The 18,584-nt window shown below is 42.0% G+C and overlaps 1 non-coding gene across 1 annotated transcript; it reads left to right on the top strand.

Annotated features, from left to right (window-relative positions):
• Positions 1-3,956: 3,956 nt before the first annotated feature.
• On the top strand, positions 3,957-4,028 carry Trnap-ugg (transfer RNA proline (anticodon UGG)). The gene has a single exon. It is a non-coding gene; the product is annotated as a tRNA-Pro (tRNA).
• Positions 4,029-18,584: the final 14,556 nt, after the last annotated feature.

Here is an 18,584-nt window from a genome sequence, read left to right as displayed (position 1 = left end):
AATAATAACAATAATAATAATAATAGAAGAACAATAATTATTTTTATTTTATTATTATTATTATTATTATTATTATTATTATTATTATTATTATTATTATTATTATTATTATCACTGTTATTATTATTACTATTATTGTTTATTGTTATCGTTATTATTATTATTATTATTATTATTATTATTATTATTATTATTATTATTATTATTATTGTTGTTGTTACTGTTATTGTTGTTGTTGTTGTTGTTGTTGACATTATTACTATAATTATAATCATTTTCATCATTATCATAACAAGAGGAGGAGGAGGAGGAGGAAAAAATGGGGTAAGGAAGAAAATGAAAGGAGGAAGAGGGGAGAAAGAGGAGGAAGAGAAAGAGAAAGGAAATAAGAGGAAAATAGCAAAGTACTTTAGCTTAGTTAAAAAAAAAAACGATGAATGGAAAGAGAGAGAGAGAGAGAGAGAGAGAGAGAGAGAGAGAGAGAGAGAGAGAGAGAGAGAGAGAGAGAGAGAGAGAGAGAGAGAAAATGTCAGAAGCAAAATGCCACGAGAGTAGTGGAACAAAGTGTTTGGTCGGGTGTGTCTTGCGGCGCTGTAGATCAAAGATGACCAGCTCAGTAGCCCAAGCCATGAACTGTGTCCCCGCCCGATACCTCCTTCCCACGCCTTTTCCCTCCCACCTTTATTCCCTTTTCCTCCTCTTCCCCGCGCCCCTCTCCTCGTCTTCGCATGCTTCTTCTCCTCTCATTTTTATTCTCCTTTCTCCTCTTCCCTGCATCCTTCTCCTCTCATCTTTTCTGTGCATGTTTTCTCCGCAGCCTTCTCCTCCCATCTCTACTCTCTCTCCGTCCTCCCTCCTCTGCTCTCTTTTCCTTCTCTTCCCGTATCCATCTCTTCCCACCTCTACCCCGTTTCCTCCTCTTCCTTGCATTCTTCTTCTTTCATCTTTACCTCTTCTCCACACCCTTTTCCTCCTCCTCCTCCTCCTCTCATTTTTTTCCCGTTTGTCCGTCTTTCCTCCTTCGTTCCTTCTCGTCTTACTTTTTCTCTTTCTTCCTCTTGCATCTTTTTTATCATATTATTCCACTTTCTTGATAGTTGTCTCATCTACTACTCTTCCTTTTTGTGTTACGCTTTTTTTCCTCGTTTAATTTGTTACTTTTCTCCTTTAATTCTTTTCCTTCGCTTCTGGCCTTCTTTTTTCTCCTCTTCTCATCTTTATTCTCTTTTCTTTCTCTTCTCTGCTTCGTTCCATCTTGTCTCACTTTTATTACCTTTCTTCCTCTTCTAAACTTTCTTCTTATTTTTCTTTTAATATTTTTTTTCGCATTTCTTTCTCTTTTTCTTATTCCGTCCTTCCATTTATTTTTAATAGTTTGTTGCTTCACACTTTTATTGTTTTTTTTTTTCTTGTACTTGCAGCCTACAGTTCTTTGTCTTCTCGATAAATCTTCCTTTTTCTGCTTTTCGCTTCCTTTCTTCTTAACGCCATTTCACAATTTCTCTTGATCCTTTCTCACTTTTCTCTGTTTTCTCCTTCTCTTTACTCCTCATTTCTTCCTCTCTTATCCTTACTTCGTGCTCTTCCCAGTTCTTCTCTTTTTTTTATCTTTTTATCCTTTTATTGTTTTATCTTTCTTTACTCTTGTTTATTATTTTTCTTTGTTTTATTCCTATTCGTCCGTCTTCTCTCATTCGTTCACTTTTTCCCTATTTAATTAGGTATTTTCTCTCCTTTTTTCTTTTTTTCTTTTTCTAGTCTTCTATCCCTCTTTCATTTCCTTTCTGAAGTTCTCCCGCATCTTATCTGTATTATTTTTTTTGTTTTCCTTCTCGATGTCCTTATGTTTATTTATCATTTATTCTCTCGTTTTTTCTATTCCTTTCCTTCTGGTATTTGTCTCTTTTTCCTCTTATTTCTCCTTTCACGTCTCTTTTTTCCTTCTTCCTATTATTATTTTTTACCGGTGTCATCTTTGCTTTCTGTCCCTACCACCTCTTTTGTCCTCCATGGCTTCCCTTGTATTTATCATGTTCACTCGTTCTTTCTTCCTGTCATTCTCACAATTCACATTCTTATTCATTCTTCTCCTATCCCGTTTGGCCTCCTTTTATCCAATTCTTACTCATTCATTTTAAATCTCCATCATCCTTGCTGACTGGAATGTTGAATGTGCGGCCATTTTGTGGTGTTTTGTTGTGCTTTGTGGTGCTTTGGTGCACTGGTGGTTTGGAAATTTATGCGTGCTGTGATGAGGGAAATATTTGCGTGATCTGCTGGGCTGGGGACTAATTTGTCTGGCTGCCGGGGGGCGGGGTCGGGGGTGCCTTACCGTGGCTGTTTTCTAAAGTTGACTTAATCGTCCTCGCGACCTCTTAAGTCTCGCGCCAGCGAGACCTGGGAAATATATTAAAGAAAACCTAAATTATGTTGGCAGTTTTGGAGATCATGGCGGCAGTGGAGGCAGAGAAGGCGGGCGTGCGCGCACACACTCACACGCACAGGCGCACACACACACGCACACACACACACACACACACACACACACACACACACCTGTTTGCGTCAGAATTTCGTTGAGTGTGTAAGTTAATATGATAATATGTTAAGTAAATATACAACCTCGTTTAAAGCAGTTTACAAGTCTCCCAGTTTACTTACCCCACCACTAAATTCTCCGCGTTAGACCTCGACTAAAGTTTGCCAACACTTAATACTCACTGACTTGCAGGAGTGAAAAAGAGTTGAAGTTATTCAGGTGATTCTGCAGGTGTGTGTGTGTGCGTGTGTGTGTGTCTGTGTGTGTGTGTGTGTGTGTGTGTGTGTGTGTGTGTGTGTGTGTGTGTGTGTGTGTGTGTGTGTGTGTGTGTGTGTGTGTGTGTGTGTGTGTGTGTGTGTGTGTGTGTGCGTGTGTGTGTGTGTGTGTGTGTGTGTGTGTGTGTGTGTGTGTGTGTGTGTATGTCTGTGTGTGTGTGTGTGTGTGTGTGTGTGTCTGTGTGTGTGTGTGTGTGTGTGTGTGTGTGCAGGCTTAAAGTAGTCAGTAGGTTTAAGAGTAAGGAATCTCTCTCTCTCTCTCTCTCTCTCTCTCTCTCTCTCTCTCTCTCTCTCTCTCTCTCTCTCTCTCTCTCTCTCTCTCTCTCTCATACATACACACTAATTAATTGCATTTTTTACCTAATGATAATAATAATAATAATAATAATAATAATAATAATAATAATAATAATAGTAATAATAATATCTACTACTACTACTACTGATGATGATGATTGATAATAATAGTAATAATAATAATAATAATAATAATAATAGTATCTACTACTACTACTACTAATGATGATGATTGATAATAATAATAATAATAATAATAATAATAATAATAATAACAATAATAATATAATGAAAAGAAAATAATGATAATAACAAAAAACTTCAACAACAAGTAAGCATAGAAAAAAAAAATACCCTAAACTAAACCATCTAACCAACCAAGCAAACAACCAGAGAGAGAGAGAGAGAGAGAGAGAGAGAGAGAGAGAGAGAGAGAGAGAGAGAGAGAACCACACACACCAAAAATGCCTCTTCATATAATTTTGCCTTTGTACTCAAGACGACAGAACTTACCCAACTTTCCCAGCAAGGAGAAGAACCTTGTACCTTCAGACCCCAATTTCTACCTTAGGGCGTGTTTCCTTCCTCCCAAGCCCTCACCCGCCTCTCCTGTGTGGGTGGCGGGTGAGTCATTAATCTCCGAGACCGTAACCTTCTCCTCCTCTTCCTCCTCCTCCTCCTCGTCACACGGATTCCTCCCTCTCAGTCCAGATTTCTTCCTCCAGCCTCTCGGATCTTCAAGATTTAGTAGTGATTTTTATTTGCTGCTCACAATCATTACCATATTAGGGTTTGTAATCTTCCTCCTCCTCCTCCTCCTCCTCCTCCTCCTCCTCCTCCTAAACGGCCCGTTGGTCTAGGGGTATGATTCCTGCTTTGGGTGCAGGAGGTCCCGGGTTCAAATCCCGGACGGGCCCAGTGTATTTTACCGCGATTTTGTGTACCGCAACGAAACAGACGGAAGGTAAAAAACACCAAACCGAAACGATGGAATAATGAAATCATAATAATGAATAATAATGAAAAAGTAAAATCGTAAAGGACTTGCAACACGGTTTCAGAACCAAGCGTTCCTGCTTAACGAACTTACTAGACTTCTTTTATGAAGTATTTAACTCGTATGACGAGACAAAAGCTGTTGATATTATCTACCTTGATTTCCAGAAAGCTTTCGACACTGTTCCCCATAAGAGCCTCATCAGTAAAGTAAAAGCTCACGGCATTGCCGGAAACACCCTGAAATGGCTGAGAGACTGGCTCTCTGACAGAAAACAGCGTGTTGTGATTAATGGAAAAGAGTCAGAGTGGCATAAGGTAAATAGCGGCGTTCCTCAAGGCTCTGTATTAGGACCAGTACTCTTCATAATGTACATTAAAGATAGTGATGAAGGGATAAACTGCAAAATAAGTAAATTTGCAGACGACACCAAAATAACAAGTAGAGTAACGTCTGTGTCACAATGGCAGGAACTGCAGTGTGACCTCAATAAACTAATAAGCTGGGCAGAAAAATGATAGATGAGATTCAATATAGAAAAGTGTAAAATTCTACATATCGGAAGCAACAATGTTCAGGCGAGATATGTAATGAATAACATGCCACTGTCAAGCGCTGATAAAGAAAAGATCTTGGTGTCGTTGTGTCAAACGACCTAAAGCCGAGTCAACACTGCACAGAAACAGTAAAGACGGCAAATAAATTAGTAGGGTTCATTGGAAGAACCTTCGAATTTAAATCAGAAAAAGTTATACTTGCCTTATATAAGTTACTGGTGAGCCCTCATCTAGAATACTGTGTACAGTTCTGGTCACCATATTACAAAAAAGATACTGAAAAAATAAAAAAAAGATACAACGCAGAGTCACAAAGATGATTCAAGATTGCGTAATAAGCCGTATGAGGAACGATTGAAAGAACTAAACCTATTTAGTTTAACAAAGCGCAGGATAAGAGGAGACCTAATTGAAGTGTTCAAAATTTTCAAAGGATATAGTAACATTGATGCACATAAATATTTTACCATTGATCATTCTAACCTAACAAGAAATAATGGATTCAAGATTATACCCAAACGTTTTAAATCCCACGAAGCCAAACATTTTTTCTTTGATCGTACAGTAAATATATGGAATAAACCTCCTGCAGAAATTGTGAACAGCAATACTATTGAATCATGTAAAAAATAAAATAGACAAATATTTAAAAGCAAATCCCCAACAAGCTCTCTTCTTTTCCGAATAATTACTAAATTCACTAATAAACTCTTATTTTAGAAACACCAATTTTATTATAAATTGTATTAACATTCAGATAGGCGTATAGAGTTCACGTAGGGTGAATAATACAACTTCCTTTCAACCTTTCCTATGAAAATTCCATGTCAGTTTTTCCATACTGCATGGTACTTTTACCCAACTTTGCGCTGGCATGGAAATAGTTGGGAATAGTGGGGAGGAGCCTTCTGCTATGCTGTCCTGTCTCTCTTCCCTGTGGCTAGTTAGAAGTAGTTACCAAACAGCCTTGCAAGGACCAAAAGGTCTGTTGCTGTTTGGCTTTCCTTTGTATTCCTTTGTATTCCTCCTCCATGTTGCAGAAATATTTCCCTTTCAGTGTATATTTCTTCCTGTAACATCATTGCTCGTCATGGTTCAGCATTTCACAGTTCCTCTTGTCACAATTACTACTGCATCATTAAGGTCAGCAATAACACAACGCAGTACTAATTCACCTCTCCATGTACAGTATATAGTGTGGTGTGCACGTAAATCTCCGGTGTTTGAAGCGCTGGTGATGGGGAAAATCAGTATAAAAAAGGATGAATTAAGCAGGTACTACTCTGCGCAGTGTGTAAAACAAAAGAGTAATTCAGGGTTGAATTTCCACAGCGCACTCAATATTCCTCGGAACGTGACACCTGTATATTTCTTTTTTTTTTACATAAATTAAAGTTTCATGATTTTCTCTTGATTTCCAGATTCTTGCATATCACATATTTCCGGTTACTGATAAGTCATAAATTTCGAAGGGACCCGGATGCTCGATAGACACAGTTCCGTTTTTTAATTGAATTCTCTTCCAAAATTATTATAATACTTCGTTTTCCGGGTCCGGAGGGGTACATATTTTGATTATGTGTATGGTATTCTTCCGTAGCTTGTATTTTATCGGGATATTTTCAGCCGTCACCAAACAGAAGGTAGTCGTTATATCTATGTGCGCTGCGTGCGTATATGTCCTCCATATTAGTGAGAGTTGCGTGTGCTGTGTGCCCGCCAACTTTGATTCCAAGTCGTGGCTCTTTTTTGCAGCACGTGTTTTGATTATGCAATTACACACCACGAGGAATGAATCTCTGCGTGTTCATCTGTGTGCTGATTGTTTGTGATGGAGCGACACTGAACACACCGCCCCTCGCCTCCCTCAGCTGCCCGCCTGGCTGATTGCCTGTTTGGTTCATTGACTTGCTGGCGTGGTAGCAGGCGGGCAGGCGGGATGGCTGACTGGCTCTTTGGTTGCCTGCCTGGCTTGTCAGGTTACTGTGCGTTAGTGTGTGTGTGTGTGTGTGTGTGACAGGCAGGACGGTTGGGAGGAAAGCTGTGTGTTTGACTGGCAGCGTTTGCGTTGGATGGTTGCATGGGTGAGTTATTGGACTGGCTGGCATAGAAGAAGACTAGATGGTTTAGTGTGTGGATAAGTAGGTGGATGACTTAAGTGATCGATGAATGAATGGGTATAGACTTTTATGGGTGGTTGTATATATGAATAATGGCAAGGTGGCTGGCTGGCTGGGCTGCTGAGTGGCTTGTTTAGTGGAGTGGCTGGCTAATTGGGTGGTTGTTAGACTAAGTAGACTGGCTTCGTTAGGTGGCTGAGTGGCTGGCTTAGCTGGGTGGATGGGTGGCTGATGGTTGGCTTGGTTATAAGGCTTGCTTGGTTGGGTTGTGGATGCGTGTCTCCGCTAGGTGGCTTGGGTGGGTGGTCTCGCTAGGTAGCTGGCTGAGTGGCTGAGTGGCTTCGCTGGGTGGCTGATGGCTGGCTTGGCGAGAGATGACTTGTTTGGTTGGCTGGACAGATGGGTGGCTTGGTTGGATGACTGGGTGGCTTGGGTGGGTGGCTGAGTGGCTTGGGTGGGGTGGCTGGTGGCTGGCTTGGTCACGCACGCTTCCACCAGTTGCTCACCGCCGCCCGAAGTCGATACCAACCCTCTGGCACTCCTCTCAGCTGATCGCGACTCACTGCTGCTGTCCAGCCCGGCCCAGGGTGTCATACTGGCCCTTTTTCCCTTCTATTCGCACCACATAAAGCATACAGACCCCTCGTAAAGAACACAGTTCATATCTTTCCTCGTTCCCCAGTAGCTGCTGATCATCCCTTCGCGTGCAGTTTTACGTTAGATCACCGACAGAAATGCGTGTTTTTCTCGCGGGTTTACGAGCAGTATGTAGTATTCCGTGAGGTGTGCCCGTGCAGGGGACTCACTGTGTGTTTGGCGAAGGCGACGTTTGAATGCATCGTGCGGTTGGCAGCCGGGCGTTGAAACATGGCGGGGAACTTGTTATCTCAGTGGGCCGGCACCGTCAGGGAGGTGCCAGAAGGGCTATGCAGGATTCTATAAAACGGGTTAATCGCGAATCCGATTACTTGCCCTGTTGGATTCGTGGGATTCGAGTCCTCCACGAATCCTATGTACTCTTAAGTTCTTAACAAGCCCCGGGCGCCCGAGATTCTTCCTATTGTCTGCCAGGCGCGAGATACGTTGGTGCTTGCAAGGGAATCCAAGCACGGACAGAATCCAGGATTCCCCTCCACCTGTCACAAACATCACGACTCTCGCCCTTTGGCTACAATTTGCTGAGATGCAGACCGTCTTTCCCATGATGCTTACCAAGGATATATATATATATATATATATATATATATATATATATATATATATATATATATATATATATATATATATATATATATATATATATATATATATATATATATATATATATATAAAGATTTCCATGATATAAATATACAATCATGAAAATAAATGAGCAGTTCTAGTCGAGTGAGACACACTGCAGCAAGGTGAAGGGTGGTGAAGGGTGCACACTACAAGTAACCATTCAGATTGCTGTTATTAGTGACTTAGCAGCCACAGCACGATCATTTTCTTCCTTATGCTCTGCGTACTCAATCGGATATTTTATGCGGAGGTGCTTGAAGAGGTTGGAAGTTGTGCTTCCACTGAACTTCAAGGTGTCTTTACACACCAAACATATTGCTTGTTCTGGAGTTGATAGCTCCATATAATCCCAAATGAGCGCATTTCTGCCACGCTTGGCTGCCATCATGCAGAACCACTGTTTTTTATTAAATTTAGGGTATTTACAGAAAGACCCTTAAAACGAAAGTAGAGTACTCAACTGGAGACGCACGGCTTTGGGGAGACCTACGTAAAAGCTGGATAGTTACTGAAATAAATTTTGGCTTTTATTATGCAGGTAAAAAGTTGCTGCAAAACAGTGTTAGAAGTAACCATACATAATTCATTATATTAGGTATGCATTTACCCATGCGGCCGACTACCACAAATTCTCCCCCCCTTATCTCAGCCTCGACTGAGAGCTCCGCCCACGTCACGTCCTCTCTCTCTCTCTCTCTCTCTCTCTCTCTCTCTCTCTCTCTCTCTCTCTCTCTCTCTCTCTCTCTCTCTCTCTCTCTCTCTCTATATATATATATATATGCCATGGTATGACGTGACATGAAATTGTCGAATCAGCTCCAACGAAAGAGATTGTGACTTTGGCAACACTATAAGCTTCCACATGTCGCTAGCGTACACAAGTAAATTTCATAACTAGCCCCTCAGACCTCATTGTTTATATGCTCCAAAAACATGATTAATAACATCATACAGACTTTATTAATGTACAAATCAATTTACTCTTACGCCCTTGTGGGCGTCTGTTGCAGCTTCCGACTTGACAGAAGCCTGACTACCTCTCAGCCAAAGACATCACCACCGCGGAATCTCGCAGTGTTTCTTTGTATTCCCGCGCTGGATGTCCCGCTGCCGAAGTATCTGGAAATATGAATTCTTGTGTTTTTTTCTGGAAAACTGGATGCAAATTCTAGTTGATGTTAGAAGGATGGAAATTTCCTGGTCCCGTCTAGGGAAGCATTCCTCGTTATAGGACAATGCTGCCATTTGTTCACCTGTAGACCTCCGACGATACACTCAAAGGAAAAATGGTGTCATAATTACTAGTGAAATGCTTTTTTCGAAGATATCCCTCAAAAGTGTCCCTCGATTGTTAGTGTGTCGCTGTGTGCCTCTCATGCACCCCTCCCTCCCCTGTGCTACGCCTCGCTTCCCTGTAGGTCCCTCTGAGTGCCGAGGGAATGTAGGTCAGCCCTTTGAAGTATCCATCGAGGCACGCCGTCCCTTCCCTATCACAATTTAAGTAAAAATAAGGTAACACGAATTCTGGAAGGATAGAAAATATGTTTCAGTAAAGCCCAGGCGCCAGTACCAACCACTTCGGCTCCTCCAGCGCAAAGTGAGTTTAATTGTCAAATAAAATTGTGGCTCACGCTTAGCTGACACCTGGGAGGTACTGAGGAAAAAAGTAAATAAATAAAATAAACAAATAATATCCGCAAATTAAAGGTGCATGCAGCAAACACTCACCTCTGTTGTGGAAGCCTGAGTGGGCCGCTGCCTCGCCTGCGGTATCGGAATATCATCGCCGAAAAAAATAATTTCCCTCTCTTTCGAATCCAAGGAAATAAAAAAAAGTGACGACTCGCGAAGTTTAATAAACCTCACCGGTGGAAATTATATTCCGAAAATATAAAAAAAAGAAAAAAAAACTGTGAAGGTGGCAAAAAAGCACGTGAATAAGTACTGTTAAGTGGAACGTTCGTAGTGACACCCCCGAGCCGCCCCCCAAAACATTGCCACCACCACCACCACCACCAATTTGACTTTCCAACCTATTGCTGGTGAAGGAGGTTATACCTTTCCCTCCTCTTCCTCCTCTTCCTCCTCTTCTTCCTCGTCCTGCACCGCTGCTACCAAAGAAGTGAGACCCGCCAAGAGCGTTCCTCCTCTTACTATTTTTCTCCCTCCTCCCTTTCGCTCTCCTATTCTTTCTTCCTGCTTTTGATGTCCAGTCACTATTTCCGTCTGACGTGAAATTTCCCACCGTCCTTTTGGCGTGGGCGTGATGGCGTGGGCGGCGAAGGGGCGGCTGTGTGCTGTACTGGCAGTCCTGACATTGGGACAGCACTCTGTTCTCCTCACGCGGCCCAGGGAGGAGATGGTTCCACTTGGTGCGTCCCACGTTCAAGTTCAGCTTTTTACAATGCACGCCATGGCTAACTGATCTCTTTAGTTAAGCTTTTCCCTTTTTCCCCCGTGTTAGTTTCCCGCCCCTGTGATTCTGTTTTCATTTGAGTGTCGTGCTCGCGGTGTTGTGCAGTGCCTAGAGAGAGAGAGAGAGAGAGAGAGAGAGAGAGAGAGGAGAGAGAGAGAGAGAGAGAGAGAGAGAGCTACATGTGCCTATGCTTGTGTGTGTGTGCGTGTGTGCGTGGATACTTTCTTGTTTATCTCGCTGGGGTCTAAGAAAGTTTCCCTTCCTTTCCTCCGTGTTTTCCTTTACCCTTCGCCTCCTCTTCCTCCTCCTCCGCGTCAGCAAGATCCAGTTTTTAAAGATGAATGACGTGAGAAGCCTGTGTTTACCCTTCAGCCTCACCTCTGCGCCTTCCGCGTGGCTCTCCCTCGCTGCCCACCTCTCTCAGTGCTTTAAACTTGCCTGTTATCCTCCGGTGTTAGTGGATTGGTATTTTAAACGTTCTTTTGTTCTTTTTTTTCTCGTTTTCACATCTGTGGGTCTTGGTTTGTTATTCATATCTCGTTTTCTTTCAATTTCCTTGCCTGTTTTATTCTTCAGTGAGTCAGTTGTTGATGCTGTTGTTTTTTCGTCCTTTTTCTATGGTTTTCTGTTGTGAATTCGGTAGTTTTATTCGGTTTCCCCTATTCGTAACTCTTATTTATCGGTGCACGAGTTCGGCTCATATCTGAAGTCATGTCTTTTGCATGAGTCTATAATGGGAAAAGAAGCAGACAGTGGCATCCCATCCCATCCGCTTGAATTCGCTCCCCTCACAACATTTTATGAGTGAAAAGTTTTGTTTCATTGGAGGAAGTTGTATACAGCACATCCAACACACAGTCCTGCCTTCCCTCAGGGCCGCGATTAATTTTATGTCTGCTGCCTTTTGAGTTTCTGCTGTTTAAGGAATTTTACGTGAAAAGAACAACCAACTTTCTCCCGTGTTTGGTGTTTGGCTTCATCTTACTTGTGTGTTTCTCTGCCAGCCAGTGATGTGTTCAGAGTACGGATGTCTTGAATTTGCTGCCTCAGATATCCTTCCTTCTGTCCTCTCCTTGTTTATCATTTCCACAGTGTATTTCTTATCCAGTTCTTGTGTTCAGCGTGTTTTCTCTCCTTTACTACTTTATTAGCATATATGTTTGTTTTTGCGTATTATTTCTTTATTGTGAGAGCTTTTTTTTTCTCTGTTCTTTCTTCTCTTACTTTTTGTTTTTGTTGTTTATTTACTTATTTATTTTCACATGTGTCTGGAAGGCTTTATTTATTTCAATATTTTCTGTATTCATATATGTGTCTTTCCTGTTTTCTTTGTCTTTTTCTTTTCCCTTCTTTTCTTCCTTCATTCCTTTTTCTTTCTATCTTTTTCTCTTTGTTCTATATTTTTTTTTTATTTCTTTTCAAAATACTTGTACATTATACTACGCATCTTTCTTTCTTTCATACTCTCTTGTGATTCTTTTTTTTTTTTTTTTTTTTTTTTTTTTTTTTGCAAACTCGAATTCATCCCACAATCCCTCTTTTTTTTCTTTTTTGTAACCTCTACACGACACCTCTCTTTCTCTCCCTCTCCTTTCTTTATTAATACCTGTAACATTTTCTTACACACGTCCGGAATCACTTAGGTTCATTTCTCTCACGTTGCTGTAATAAAGAGCATTGTTTCCCGGCTCACCTTCGTTTGTATTGCTTTTTCTTTGGCGTCGGGTTTCGTATCATAATTCTGTTACGTTAAAGTTTTGTGAGTTTTTAGCGGGAAAGTTTTATGGAGGAATATTACGTCGAGACATGTGGGGTTGGGGTGCTGCAGGGCTAGATTGGGATAGGTTAGGTTAGGTTAGAGTGAGCTTTGGGTGCATTGGCGGGTAAGAACAGGTTGGAACAAAGTTCGGGTGGGTTAAGTTAGGTTGGAGGGAAACTGGGATATATTGAGGTAGGTTGTGACGAGATGTGGTAGGTTAGAGTGAGGTTAGGTTAAGTTAAGGTGTAGTGAATAGTTTTGAGTAGGTAAGGATGAGATTGCAGTAGGTTGGAGCAGGTTAAGGTTGATTGGGGTAGGGTGGAGTGAGGTTGAGATAGATTATAGTAGGTTGGAATGGGTTGGGATAAGTTGAGGCATGAAATAATGGGTTGGGGCGCGCTGGGGTAAGGGTTAGATGGGATACGGTAATATTGGCGAGAGGTTATGGGATAAGACTGGGTTCGTAGAGGCTCTCTAGCACTAAAAAAGATCCTTTGAGGTTCTGCCGAGGTTCAACTTGTCTCGTAGCGTTTCGCTGCCTTGCCGTGTGATGTGGCGTAATGTGGGTTTTATTCATCGCGGTGTGGGACCCCCCCCCAAAAAAAAAGTGAAAAGATAAAATTCTGCTGATTATTTATTGTAATTTCCCTTCCGGCTGGTAAAATCTGCGATACGTATGCGAAAAGTTTCCATAATGAGCGTAAGTGGAGTAAAACAAGCGCATGTTTTGATGTTTTTCCTCTTTCTTTCTCTTTATTCTTCCGCCTCCTTTTGCCTTGGCTTTTCTTTAATCGCCCTCTAAGAAGAACATTGTTTTCTTTCTATTTTAATATTATATATATATATATATATATATATATATATATATATATATATATATATATATATATATATATATATATATATATATATATATATATTATGATTAAAAGAAGGATGGTGTTTGGTTGTGTATATGCAAAACAAGGACACACACACACACACACACTACAAATTTCTACAAACTAATAATTAATTCCGACACACACACACACACACACACACACACACACACACACACACACACACACACACACACACACACACTACAAATTTCTACAAATCATATACAAACTAATAATTAATTCCCAGAAGGATTCGCAAAGAACATTAAAAAACAACATTAAAACATTAAAACAAGTGGAATTTCACATAAAAATGTGTGTGTGTGTGTGTGTGTGTGTGTGTGTGTGTGTGTGTGTGTGTGTGTGTGTGTGTGTGTGTGTGTTCTTTTCCTGTTTATTTGCATATATTTTTTTTTTACAATTTCTTGTTTCATTAAGTGTTGTTTATTTTTCAGCTGTCTCTTGATGCATTTGGAGTTTTCTTCGTTCTCTCTCTCTCTCTCTCTCTCTCTCTCTCTCTCTCTCTCTCTCTCTCTCTCTCTCTCTCTCTCTCTCTCTCTCTCTCTCTCTCTCTCTCTCTCTTTCCTTTCTTCTTTCTTACCATACATACCTTTAAAAATTCCAGTGACTTCCTCTACACCGTGTTTTTTTTTTCCCTCAAGATTATAAAGAACATAATAATTCATTGTGTTGTCAAGGGTGTCTTTCCTGTTGTCAATACAGAATTCCCGCTGAACCTTCGATATCATCAAGCAGACACCCTTGAAAACCCCAATAACTACCACTACTGTCTGTTTTATTGCTCCCCCCCCTCCCCCCCCCCCCTCTCTCTCTCTCTCTCTCTCTCTCTCTCTCTCTCTCTCTCTCTCTCTCTCTCTCTCTCTCTCTCTCTCTCTCTCTCTCTCTCTCTCTCTCTCACCACGATTATAAAGACCACAGTGATAAATTGAATTCCTGCTAAACTCTCACAGCCATCGTGCAAACACCCTTGAAAGCTGCAGTGCCTTCCCCTAGAGTGAGCTATAAATACAATGGAGTTACTGAATATTGCCTCACCCTTCATGAATATACCGCGGAACTCTCCCTGGTGAGGGATGAGGATGAGGCAGCGGCGGCGGCGGCGGCAGCGGCGGCAGCAGCAGAGAGAGAGAGAGAGAGAGAGAGAGAGTGTTGCATTCCATGGTCACCAACGTGTAAGCTTTAGTAAATGCCATAGTTTGCAATACATACAACTTATAGAATACTAGAATTACATTTTGGCGTGGCCACTAACATGATTTGCAATATGCAATCCGCACGGCACTTCGTGAAGGAGAGGCGAGGTGAAATAAAGGAAGGTAAGGTGTCGACGACCCTAAGTGTCTTGACACCCCCCTCAACTTTTTCTTCATTAACTTCTGCAACATTCGCGGTCTAAGATCTAATTTTCAATCTGTAGAACACCACCTCTCCTCTTCTAAACCTCATCTTCTTTTCCTCACTGAAACTCAGGTGTCTGAGGCAACTGACAGTAGCCCCTTTTCTGTTCCCTCCTACTTTCTCTATCCTCATTTTCGATCCAAAGCTGGATGCTGCGTTTATGTGCGCAATGACTTAACCTGCTCTCGTGCCTTGAATCTTCCGAGTTTTCCACCATCTGGCTACGACTACAGAGTCATTCTCATACTAAATTTATCTGTGCTGTATACCTCTCTCCTAACTCCTCTGACTACAAGAAATTCTTTGACTACTTAACTTCCAAAGTGGAGCACATTCTGACCCTCTTCCCTTTTGCAGAGATCTCCATTCTTGGAGACTTCAATGTTCACCACCAGCTTTGGCTTTCCTCTCCCTTCACTGACCATCCTGGTGAACTAGCCTACAACTTTGCTATCCTCCATGACCTAGAGCAATTGGTGCAATACCCTACTCGTATTCCTGACCGTCTTGGAGATACGCCCAACATTCTTGACCTTTTCCTGACCTCTAATCCTTCTGCTTATGCTGTCACCCTTTCTTCTCCGTTGGGCTCCTCCGATCACAATCTCATATCTTTATCTTGTCCTATCACTCCAATCCCTCCTCAGGATCCCCCTAAGCGAAGGTGCCTCTGGCGTTTTGCCTCTGCTAGTTGGGGGGACCTGAGGCGGTATTTTGCTGATTTTCCTTGGAATGACTACTGCTTCCGTGTCAGAGACCCGTCTTTGTGTGCTGAGCGCATAACAGAGGTGATAGTGTCTGGCATGGAGGCGTACATTCCTCACTCTTTTTCTCGTCCTAAACCTTCTAAACCTTGGTTTAACACAGCTTGTTCTCGTGCTATACATGATAGAGAGGTGGCCCACAAAAGGTACTTAAGCCTTCCTTCACCAGAATCTCATGCACTTTATATTTCTGCCCGGAACCATGCCAAGTCTGTTCTCCAACTAGCCAAAAACTCCTTCATTAACAGAAAATGTCAAAACCTTTCAAGATCTAACTCCCCTCGTGATTTCTGGCATCTAGCCAAAAATATCTCCAATAACTTTGCTTCTTCTTCTTTCCCTCCTCTACTTCAACCAGATGGCACCACTGCTATCACATCTATTTCTAAAGCTGAACTCTTTGCTCAAACCTTTGCTAAAAACTCTACCTTGGACGATTCTGGGCTTGTTCCTTCCTCTCCTCCACCCTCTGACTACTTCATGCCTCATATTAAAATTCTTCGTAATGATGTTTTCCATGCCCTCGCTGGCCTAAACCCTCGGAAGGCTTATGGACCTGATGGGGTCCCTCCTATTGTTCTCCGAAACTGTGCCTCCGTGCTTGCACCTTGCCTAGTCAAACTCTTTCAGCTCTGTCTGTCAACATCTACCTTTCCTTCTTGCTGGAAGTTTGCCTACATTCAACCTGTTCCTAAAAAGGGTGACCGCTCTAATCCCTCAAACTACCGTCCTATTGCTTTAATTTCCTGCTTATCTAAAGTTTTTGAATCTATCCTCAACAGGAAGATTCTTAAACATCTATCACTTCACAACCTTCTATCTGATCGCCAGTATGGGTTCCGTCAAGGCCGCTCTACTGGTGATCTTCTGGCTTTCCTTACTGAGTCTTGGTCATCCTCTTTTAGAGACTTTGGTGAAACTTTTGCTGTTGCCTTGGACATATCAAAAGCCTTTGATAGAGTCTGGCACAAAGCTTTGATTTCCAAACTACCCTCCTACGGTTTCTATCCTTCTCTCTGTAACTTCATCTCAAGTTTCCTTTCTGACCGTTCTATTGCTGCTGTGGTAGACGGTCACTGTTCTTCTCCTAAATCTATTAACAGTGGTGTTCCTCAGGGTTCTGTCCTGTCACCCACTCTCTTCTTATTATTCATTAATGATCTTCTAAACCAAACTTCTTGTCCTATCCACTCCTATGCTGATGATACCACCCTGCACTTTTCCACGTCTTTTCATAGACGTCCAACCCTTCAGGAGGTAAACATATCACGCAGGGAAGCCACAGAACGCCTGACTTCTGATCTTTCTAAAATTTCTGATTGGGGCAGAGCAAACTTGGTATTGTTCAATGCCTCAAAAACTCAATTCCTCCATCTATCAACTCGACACAGTCTTCCAGACAACTATCCCCTCTTCTTCAATGACACTCAACTGTCCCCCTCTTCTACACTGAACATCCTCGGTCTGTCCTTTACTTATAATCTGAACTGGAAACTTCACATCTCATCTCTAGCTAAAACAGCTTCTATGAAGTTAGGTGTTCTGAGACGTCTCCGCCAGTTTTTCTCACCCCCCCCAGCTGCTAAGTCTGATGGAGTATGCTTCACATGTCTGGGGGGGTTCCACTCATACTGCTGTTCTAGACAGGGTGGAATCAAAAGCTTTTCGTCTCATCAACTCCTCTCCTCTAACTGACTGTCTTCAGCCTCTCTCTCACCGCCGCAATGTTGCATCTCTAGCTGTCTTCTACCGCTATTTTCATGCTAACTGCTCTTCTGATCTTGCTAACTGCATGCCTCCCCTCCTTCCGCGGCCTCGCTGCACAAGACTTTCTTCTTTCTCTCACTCCTATTCTGTCCACCTCTCTAACGCAAGAGTTAACCAGTATTCTGAATCATTCATCCCTTTCTCTGGTAAACTCTGGAACTCCTTGCCTGCTTCTGTATTTCCACCTTCCTATGACTTGAATTCCTTCAAGAGGGAGGTTTCAAGACACTTATCCACCAATTTTTGACCACTGCTTTGACCCTTTTAAGGGACTGGCATTTCAGTGGGCATTTTTTTTTATTAGATTTTTGTTGGCCTTGGCCAGTATCCTTCCTACATAAAAAAAAAAAAAAAAAATTAAAAAAAAAAAAAAGGTAAGGCAAGACAAAGCAAGGCAAGGCAAGGCAAGGCAGGTGCTAAGTAAGGTAACATAAGTAAGGTAAGACATGCATGAATCTGAAAAGAGGAGCACTCGGTAAGTACTTATTTCTACTTACTTATTCGGCGAGTTCGAAAGCTGCATTCTTCCTTGAGATACACGTTGTTCTGCACCTCACCACACCACTACACTTGACAGCAAGCCGAGGCCACTCAAGTCTTTCCAAGCGTTAGCCGAGTGAAAACATTATTTCAGTACCAACCAGTCTTCCCTCACCTGTGTCACTCACGAAGGCACTCACTCACTGTTTCCTGAGACAAAATCAGATTATGGGTCGTGGTGAGGCTGCGCAAGAGTGGACACGCGTCTTCCTGTACCAGAACACAGCCTTTGACCAGTGACTAACTACCTGGGTCTGTCACTCACCACACTACGTTAACAGCACATATAAAATCACATAGGTACTCTGACTGCCTGCCATGTCTGAGATCAATATCAATGAGCACTCACTTAATATTAATAAGCCTATTACTGTGCAACGCTTAAGATCAGCGTCAATGAGTTCCGGTTTATAGAAACTCAAAACAACGAAAGAAAATCACATTTCAATACCAATCAGACACATGCCTTGCTTCCTGAGGCTCTGTCACTAACAACACCACTTTAAGAGCACACATAAAAGCACACAGGTATTCTACTGCAATTGTCCAACATATAAAATTAGCATTATTAAGTTCCGGGTTAGAGAACGCTTGAGAACGTACGAAAATTAACAAGTCAGGTACTACTTCACCACTTCGCACTGTCACTAATCACACCACGGCAGCACTTATAAAACCACACAGTAACTGCTGTAACAAGGCAGATTCCTCGACACTACGGCCCACGCTGGTACTCTCGCAGCCCGCCGCCGCTGACTGGCTGGCGAGCTTCACTTGGTTCTGTGGCCCGTATTCCCAAACGCTTCGCTCTCTCACCACGACTGTTTTCAAAGGCCACACAAATTACACGCCGGATCCTCAGGTGTTTCTCCGTTAATAATGTAGAGATCTTGTTATTCTATCACTGAAACTGTAAAAATCATCCTCAAGAATCCGTATCACTTGAACAAGAGCCTTTTGAATGTA

Source organism: Scylla paramamosain, unplaced genomic scaffold, assembly GCF_035594125.1.
Source record: "Scylla paramamosain isolate STU-SP2022 unplaced genomic scaffold, ASM3559412v1 Contig38, whole genome shotgun sequence".
Lineage (NCBI taxonomy): Eukaryota > Metazoa > Arthropoda > Malacostraca > Decapoda > Portunidae > Scylla > Scylla paramamosain.
Note: the sequence above shows the minus strand (reverse complement) of the source record. Positions and strands in the feature narration are given on the sequence as shown.